This window comes from Callithrix jacchus, chromosome Y (assembly GCF_049354715.1).
Source record: "Callithrix jacchus isolate 240 chromosome Y, calJac240_pri, whole genome shotgun sequence".
NCBI classification, from domain to species: domain Eukaryota; kingdom Metazoa; phylum Chordata; class Mammalia; order Primates; family Cebidae; genus Callithrix; species Callithrix jacchus.
In genome coordinates this window covers 8,890,294-8,899,862 of record NC_133525.1, presented here as the reverse complement: position 1 = coordinate 8,899,862, position 9,569 = coordinate 8,890,294, and positions in this window count along the sequence as shown.

Here is a 9,569-nt window from a genome sequence, read left to right as displayed (position 1 = left end):
TGCATGTTGAGCTTAAAGTATTTTTTAGATGGTAGAGTGAGGATGACAGGGATCATTTAATGAATAACTTGGCATGCAGTTGTTAATGTATCCGGTGTTGCTATCAGGTATTACGGGCATGAAGATTATTTTTTAAATATTCATATCTAGTCATCCTGCTTCAGCTTACAATGTTTAGGGATAATTTGGCAGTTTTAGTTTTCAGCGATGCTAAATCATTAAAGGCGGACACAATGCTGAAATTTAAGTCTAGAGAGTTGTAACTGCATATTGGAGAAAAGAAGAATTGAAGACGTAGACTACTAAAATATGTAATAGTGCTCTCATGGATGTTTTTTTTTTTTTTTTTTCCATTGAAACGAAATTATCTGTGGATCTACTACTCTTGACTCCCGTTCACCAAATCAGTCTGGTATTAGCAGGTTGTCCTCATTGTTTACATATGTGTAGTAAGAATAATCAATGAGCAAAAAGGCATATATTCATTCATTTGTTCATTCTATACTTTGAAAGTTAGAGATGGTGTCTAGCTCACTGCAGCCTCAGTCTCCTGGGGTCCGGTGATCCTGCCACCTCAGCATCATGAGTAATCGGGACCATTCCTGCAAGCCACCATTATCTATTTTGATTATCTAATTAGCCAAGCCTGGCTAATTATCTATTTTGTTTGCTCATTTTGTTTGGTGTTTGGTTTTGTATATTGGGTTTCACCATATTGTGCAGGCTAAATGTGAACTCCTGGGCTCAAGTGCTCTTCCCACATCATGTGAGTCACCATGTTTGGCCATACAGGCTTTTCACTTTCCTTTGTGAGAGCTCTGGATAATTAGTCTCAGACAATAATTCTCAAACCCCTGAGGCCAGAAGCCAAGCCAGGAACTTGCCAGCAGGCTTCCCTTTCAGAACCTGTAGACTTGGTTGAGTTCCATCCAGTCCTCTCAAAGTCCCCAGATATTATGAGATTCCAGAGCTTGCACAGATGCGACCTATCTTTCACATCTCTTAGGTTAGGAAGTCTGCAGCAATTATCAGGCTGGTTTTTCCAAGAGGGTTTCGTAAGTATTGTCTCCATGGCCAACTTTAGTTCTTAAAGCAGACTTGTTATATCTGATTCTATGAAAATTATTCTTAAATGTACTTGATGTTTCAGACAAGGCTTGGTAATAAAGCCAGTCTCCAGTTAGGTTCTGCTGAAAGGAGAACACATTCTTACCGAGCTTCAGAAATGACTATATCACCATGAAAATTTTTATATAATCTTAAATGTCCCATAAGTACAACACAGCTTAATTACAAAATTAAGTACAACACAGCTTAATTAGCAAATTTTAAAAGCATACAAATGTATTCTCCATTTTCTTTTTTGTTGTTTCTTTTTCCACTATAGTCATGCACTAACACCAAGGCTGGAGTGTAGTGGGTGATCTCAGTTCGCTCGCTGCAACCTGTGCATCCTGGGATCAAGCAATTCTTCTGCTTCAGCCTCTCAAGCAGCTAAGATGACAGGTTTGCACTACAATTTCTGCCAGATATTGTATTTCTAGTAGAGATGGGGCTTTGTCATCTTGGCCAGACTGGTCTCAAAGTCAGATGATCCAGCTTACTCTGCGTTTCAAAGTGCTTGTGTTACTGGTGTAGGCCACCATGCCTGGCCCATGCATGTATTTGTTACAGTTAAAAACAATATGAACAACTCCTAAGATGTGGGTGTTTATATTCAATAATTTTAATCTCATCTTATTTGGTAGATATTCTCATAAGTGATGTAAGCTTAAATGTATATTTCTAGTTTTGCGACTATGAAATTCACAATAGTGTTCAATTATCACTAAGCCAATTTGAATAGCACCCTTTTATGTGATGTTAAAAATTAACTTGGTAATAGCATCCAGAGGCTGAAAAATATCACAAACACATAACATATATGCACAGAATTACAGAAAGAGGCATACAGATTTTACTGCTTCCTTAAAATTTAGTAATAAATAATGCAGTGAAGTAATATTAAACTCACTGTTTTACATCCATTTTATATTGTATCTAAATTGTGGTTCTGGCAAACCAGAAAAGGTTCTCTATTTAACAGGAGGTCAAATGCTTTTGTCTACATTGGCCAGACAAAGGAGAATTTTATGTTATTATTTAGCCCTAATATTTAATCTGTGGAGTCAGAGACTATGTTTCAGGCACAGGATAAATCTAGTGGGAGTCTGCACGTCTCCAAAAGCTGAGTAGTCAAAATGCTCAACCTCTTGTAATTAACCATTTTCCTTTTTAACTTCAGGCAGATACACTTTAGAGGATGGGAAAGATCCTTGAGTCCCACAACAGCCTCTGCTTTAGTGGGCCTAAATTTCTAGATACCATAGAGTTTTGAGACCTTGAAATAGAAAGCAATAGGCCTGTTTAGGGTATATGGAAGAATGGACAATGAGAAGTTTCAGGGGAGACATGCCAAAGGATTTGACGTAGCTAAAGAAAATATTGCATGTGGTTAGAGGAGAAACAAGGAACATGAGTAATAGGAAGGAAGATGTTAAAGAGGCACCAAGGAAGGGAGAGTTTAAGTTTCTCAAAGATCACTGAAGTTCCAAATTATCCCTAAAAAGGCATTCCACAACAAGAATGTATATGTAGCAAAGCCTAAAATCCACCAGGGTCCAAGAAGATGGGTCTTACTTGACTAACACACTCCCATGAGACAAGCAAGAATACGAATAATGAGCAAAAATGTGTCAAAGAGCTTCAGTAGAGATAAAGATAGAGATAGAGACAGAAATAGAGACAGAGACAGAGATACAGGTAGAGATAGACATAAAGATAACAAATTGACATGAAGATAGAGATAGAAATAGAGATAGAGAGAAACTTCCAGACAAACCAAGGAGATGAGCACAATTCCGTTAAGGAAAAATGATCACTAACATAGGGCATTGGGAAATAATATGCACGCGGGAAGAAGGCTAGAAAGAAGGAAACCCAGTATATGGTGTTACTCCAGTAATCTGATTGCTGAATCACACGGTAGGGAGTTCTGCTTGTAGATTGCTGAGGAGTCTCCGTACTTAAATCACAAAGCTTTGTGTAAGGCCTGCACTAATTTACATACTCACCAACAGTGTGCAAGGATATCCTCTTCTCTGCATCCTTACCAGAGACAGGATTCTTTTCTCTTTCAGATAATAGCCATTCCGTTTTTGGGTTTTTTTTTTTTTTCTTTTAATTGCATTTTAGGTTTTGGGGTACATGTGCAGAACATGCAAGATCGTTGCATAGGTACACACGTGGCAGTGTGTTTTGCTGCCTTCCTCCCCTTCACCCACATTTGGCATTTCTCCCCATGCTATCCCTCCCCGGCTCCCCCCGCCCCCACTGTCCCTCCCCTATTCTCTGCAATAGATCCCAGTGTGAAGTGCTCCCTTGACTGAAGTCAGAGGGAATCTGATTGTGGTTTTGATTTGAATTTGCCAATGGATAAGGGAGGATGAACAAGTTTTAGTATGCCTGCTGGACAACTGCATATCTTACTTTCAAAAAGGAGTATGTACCTTATTGGCCCATTTATTTTCATTCTATTGAGTTGTTTGAATTCCTTTTATGCTGTAAATCTATACTTGTTACCTGAAGTGTGGTGATCCAATAATTTCTCCAGTACTGTAGGATATCCCTTCGCTCTGTGTTGTTTCCTGTGATGTGCTGGTGGAGCACCTTACTTTGATATAACCTCACTTTCTTTTTTTTTTTTTAATTTTTTTATTGGATTATAGGTTTTGGGGTACATGAGCAGAGCATGCAAGACAGATGCGTAGGTACACACATGGCAGTGTGCTTTGCTTTTCTTCTCCCCTTCACCCACATTTGGCATTTCTCCCCAGGATATCCCTCCCCACCTCCCCCTCCCACTGGCCCTCCCCTTTTCCCCCCAATAGACCCCACTGTTTAGTACTCCCCTTTCTGTGTCCATGTGTTCTCATTTCTCATCACCCGCCTATGAGTGAGAATATGCGGTGTTTCATTTTCTGTTCTTGTGTCAGTTTGCTGAGGATGATGTTTTCCAGATTCATCCATGTCCCTACAAACGACACAGACTCATCATTTCTGATTGCTGCATAATATTCCATGGTGTATATGTGCCACATTTTTCCAATCCAGTCTATTATCAATGGGCATTTGGGTTGATTCCAGGTCTTTGCTATTGTAAACAGTGTTGCAATGAACATTCGTGTACATGTGTCCTTATAGTAGAACGATTTATAGTCTTTTGGATATGTGACCAGTAATGGGATTGCTGGGTCAAATGGAATTTCTATTTCTAAGGCCTTGAGGAATCGCCACACTGTCTTCCACAATGGTTGAACTAATTTACACTCCCATATGAAAAAATGCTCATCGTCACTGGTCATCAGAGAGATGCAAATCAAAACCACATTGAGATACCATCTCACGCCAGTTAGAATGGCGATCATTAAAAAATCTGGAGACAACAGATGCTGGAGAGGATGTGGAGGAAAAGGATCACTTTCTATTTTTGAAATTATTTGCTATGCTTCTGCAGTCTCTTCTGGATCAGTGCTGCCCACACCAATGCCATGGTGTTGTACTTCTGATTTCTTCTGGTATGTTTGTGGTTATGTGTCTGACATTAGAGTCTGGTCAGAAATAATCAAACCATTTTTTTTTTTTGAGATGGAGTTTTGCTCTTGTAACCCAGGCTGGAGTACCGTGGTGCAATTTCAGCTCACTGCAAACTTGACCTTTTGGGTTCGAGATAGTTTTCTTCCATGGGATCCTGAATCACAGGGATTACAGGTGAGTGCTCCCACAGCTGGCTAATTTTTGCATTTTTATTATAGACAGGATTTCATCATGTTAACCAGGCTGGTCTTAAAATCCTTATCCATACCCTTCTGCCTCCCAATGTGCTAGAACTACAGGCATGAGCCACCATGAAGAGCCTATCAAATGTAATTGAAGATGTGAATAGAAATGCCCCAAACCTCATGTATTTTGGAAAGTTGGGTGTATAAAACAACGGCATAAAGTTGCAGGTAGGGAACTGCTTAAATGTTTAAGAAAATATCTAATCATAAAAATAAAATGATTTAGACCCACATAAGTATGTCAATTTGTTTTTAATCTTAAAACCTGAATAAATTGAATATATAAATTTCTAGAAGAATTATAGTCCATATTTCTTCCAATTAACAGACGAATCTGCAAGGAGGAAGTATTTTCATGAGATAACTTTTGACAAGCTCATCATTTTTATAGGGTAAGTGTACAAACAATTTTAAAGGAAGAAGTTACCAATTTTGATTTTCAAGTGAGTTTTTCCTGTTATGATGTTGTGTTTTTGTTCACCTGGTAGTATTGTGAGAATTAAATTAAAATATAACTCCCTAGTCTTGTCTGTCTTCACAGATTCAACACAAGAAATACTGTCTGTCCAGTTGTGCTGGCCCAAATCTTTAATCCCCACATTTTGGGAGGCTGAGGTAGGCATATCACTTCAGCTGAGGAGATTGAGACAAGCCTGGGCAACATGAAGAAATCTTGTCTCTAAAACTAGACAGAAAAAACTGCCGAATGTGGTAGTGCCTCAACACATTCCTTACACTTGGGCTGAGGTGGGAGGATCACTTGAGCTCATGAGGACCATGCTGCATTGGGCCTGTTAGCATCTCTGCGTTTTAGCCTGGGTGCCTAAGTGAGACCCTGTGAAAAAACAAACAAACAGAAAAGGACACAGTGACTAAGTGTATATGATACTCTAACCCTGGGAGTTTTTAATCCAAATTATCTCCATGAGGCATTATGTCATAATTTTTTAAAGGAATGGAAACGAAAGAATAACTGTAAGATACATTTTATCAGCCTTGGAGTAGGGATTCTCTTTTAGCACGTTAGAGGAAATGCGGAAAACCTAAAGCTTATTGATTCAGTTTTCATATGGATGTAGTGGTTTTTAACGAATAAATAGAATACTTTTAAACATCTTTGGCTACTGGGCTTGCTATCAGGAAATACCTGGGCTTGGTGCTTTGTAGGAAACATTTCCTGCCAAATGTGGGTGAAGGGGAGAAGGAAAGAAAAGCACACTGCCATGTGTGTTCCTATGCAACTGTCTTACATGCTCTGCTCATGTACCCCAAAACCTAAAATCCAATAAAAAATTAAGAAAGAAAAAGAAACATTTCCTCCAATCCTAGAGGTCAGGTACCCCAAGATCAAGGCACCAAGAAATACAGTGTTTGGTTGAGTGCCCACTTCATGCATTTTAAACAGCCCTCTTGGTGAGCCTACACCCAGTAGAAGGGGCTTGGGAATTCATTGGTTTCTTTTAACACCCGGTAGAAGGGGCTTGGAAATTCATTGGTTTCGTTTAGGAGGGAGCTATTAACAGCCATAAGGGCGCTGTCTTCCTGATATGATCATTTCCCATTAAAGGTCCTTTGAGGAGATGTTCCCCTTCCATAGAACATCCAGTTGACATTTGTAAATGTTGAGCTCTAAGTATTTGTTAAGTCGTAGAGTGAAGATGGCAGTGATGGTTTAATGAATTCCTTGGTTTGCAGACTTAAGATTTTTGGTGTTGTCATTATGTATTACAGGCCTGCAGATGATTTTTTAAAAATGTTCCTATGTAGTGATTCAGCCTCAGCTTACATAGTTTCAGGGCTACTGGGCAGTGTCAGTTTTCAGTGATGCCAACTCACGAAAAAAGAACGCAATGTTGCAACTTTAAAGAGTTGCAGCTATAGACTGTATAAAACAAGCCTATGAAAATATATACTATCAAAAGATGTAAGACAATTCACCTGGACAGTATTTAGTTTTCCATAATACAAAATTCTCTCTGAAGTTACTAATCCTGTTCACAAAGTAAGTCAGGTGTTACTAGATTTGTCCTCATTATTTACCTAAGTGAAGTACAAATGGTCATTGTCCAAAAAAGCCTTTATTTATTTATTTATTCAATATATCCTTTTGAAATTAAACTGCAGCCTCAAGCACCTGGGCCCCAGTGATCCTCCCATCTCAGGTTCCTGAGTACTGGAGATTATAGGTGGTTATTATCACGCCTGGCTAATTTTAAATTTTATTTGTTTGCTTTTAAATAGGGGGTTTGGGAGCCTTTCAGAGATTTAGTTGAATACCTCTCCTCTCTGAAGAGCTTGGAAAGAAGTGATCATCTTTCTGATTTCTTAGGCAGTGAAATGTGCAAGCAATTACCAGGCTGGTTTTTGTTTGAGGGCTTTATAATACTGACTCCGTGATCAACTTTAGTATTTAAAGCTACCTGGTTCTGCTTCTGTGCAAATTATTCTTAAATGTGTTTGATATTTCAGACAAGGTTTCGTAATAAAACCAGATTCCAATTAGGCTCTGCTCAAAGGAGAGCACATTCTCAGTGAACATCAGCAATGACTGTATTGCCATAAAAATGTTTGTAAAATCTTAAATGTCTACTCATATAACATAGTACAATTACTATATTAGTAAATCCAAAATAAACAAAAATGTTATGCCTTACTTTCTATTTTTTTCCGACAATGTGGCAAGTGTCTGTCACCCAGGATAAAGTGCAGTGGTTTGACCGTGGCTCACTGCAAAATTTGCCCCCTGGGATCAAGTAATTCTCTGTCTCACTCTCCCTATACTAAATTCCATTCTCACCAAATGTGTGCAAGGATATCCTTTCGTCTTCATCCTCAACAGAAATGGTGTTCATTTGTCTTTTGGATAATGGCCATTCTGATGGAAGTGAGATGAAATTTCATTGTGGTTATGATTTGCATTTGCCCAGTGGATTAAGGATGACAAGCACTTTGTAATATTCGGGCTGGGCAGTCATATGTTTTAGTTTAACAGATGAATATTCACGGCATTAGCCCGTTTGTTTTCGGGCTAGTTAGTTGAGTTCCTCACAGTGTGTAAATATTCACTCATTATCAGATGTATGGTGATCCAATGATTTCTCCCACCTTGTGCAAAGTCTCTTCCCTCTGTTAAGTTTTCTGCGGTGAGCTGAGGCATCTTAGTTTGATATGACTCCATTCTCTATTTTTTCATATTTTGTACTGTGCTTTTGCTGTCATTCTGAGCCCTTCTTTGTGTACTTCAATGTCACGGAGCTTCTTCTTTGTGATTTCTTCTGGTATTGTTCCCATTACAGCTCTGATATTTCAGTCCAATGAGAAACAATCTATTATCTGTTGTATGAAGAATGGGCCATTGATATTTCTACAGGTGTGGCATAGAGTCTGTAGATCACTTAGGCAGTATTGATGCCAATGTGATTTAAACCATCTGTGTGTGCACCCATGCTCAGGGACAAGTGACACTGACTTTTCACAGCAATACTTAGGCTAACTTTTCCTTATGCCCAGCCAGATTCCCTCTCTGGACACGCACAGAAGGCCCCTGCCATTTTGCCACCTCTTCACATTTCCTCTCCTGTGAGCCCAATGTGGTCCTCCAGATCCCCTGTGCAGTGGTCTATTGTGTCTGGGGTGCCTAGGCAGTGTGAGTGAGGATGGCAGAGGAATGCGAGCATGTCAGGAAAGCTTGGGGTCATGTCACAGCATATGACTGGTCCAGAAGAACCGTTCTGGGAGGACATAGACCTAGTTGGACCTCAGGTAGACATCCGCATTGAGGGTGAGAGGGCCCTAGTTAGGCTCAAACCGAACCCCAGGTAACAACAGGACTCAGGGTGGGGAAAGGGCCAGGCTAGATATGATGAGGCAGCTATCCCTTGATACTTGCTTCTCAGCAACATGTCTTAGCCACTTATGCCTCCTAGGCAGCATTAACGTCTCCCATCCTGAACTGTGGGTGTTACAGTTCCTTAATGGACCTTTCTTCAGTCCGTGGATGGCCTGCATTTGCCCACTGCAGTAACTTCCCTCAGCTTTGGTTTCTCCACATGCATCACAGCTCCAGAACATACAGGCATCTTAGCCCTGAGCCCTGAGCTGCTCACCTGACCTAGTCTCTGTTTCTTCTCTGAGTGCCTAACTCCCTTGAGGTGGCACTGCAGGGGATTAAGGCCCAGGTCCTCGCTCATGATCTGGGGTCCTAGGGAAATGATTTGGGACAGGTCAGGCCCTCGTTCAAAGTGAATTCTCCAGAGGCCAAGAAATAACCAACAATGTCCTCTCCTACCATCCCCACAGTGGCCCCAGCACAGCAATCCTGCCAGAATCTGGGCAGTCACGGTGAGCCAAACAGCTGAAGATGCTCAGGGAGGTGGTGTACTGCCTGCAGCTTGGGACTTCACCTTTGTGATCCCAGAACTACCAACTGCTGTGGAATGAGAAACCCTGTATCCTGGAAGAAAAGAACTCAGGGAGGCTCATGCCAGGCTTGCCCTTCCGCATACCGTCTCCCATACCGTGCCAGGAGGGACTCCTTACAAGGATACTCCTTAATGATCACTTCACTGCAGGAGTAAAGGCTGAAATGAGGGGAAAAAAAATTACCCTGGATGGATTTGTTCGTCTACCTGCCTGTCTTCTTAGAAAGAAACAGGATAAACCCAAAGGGACCATTTCATCTAGATGGAC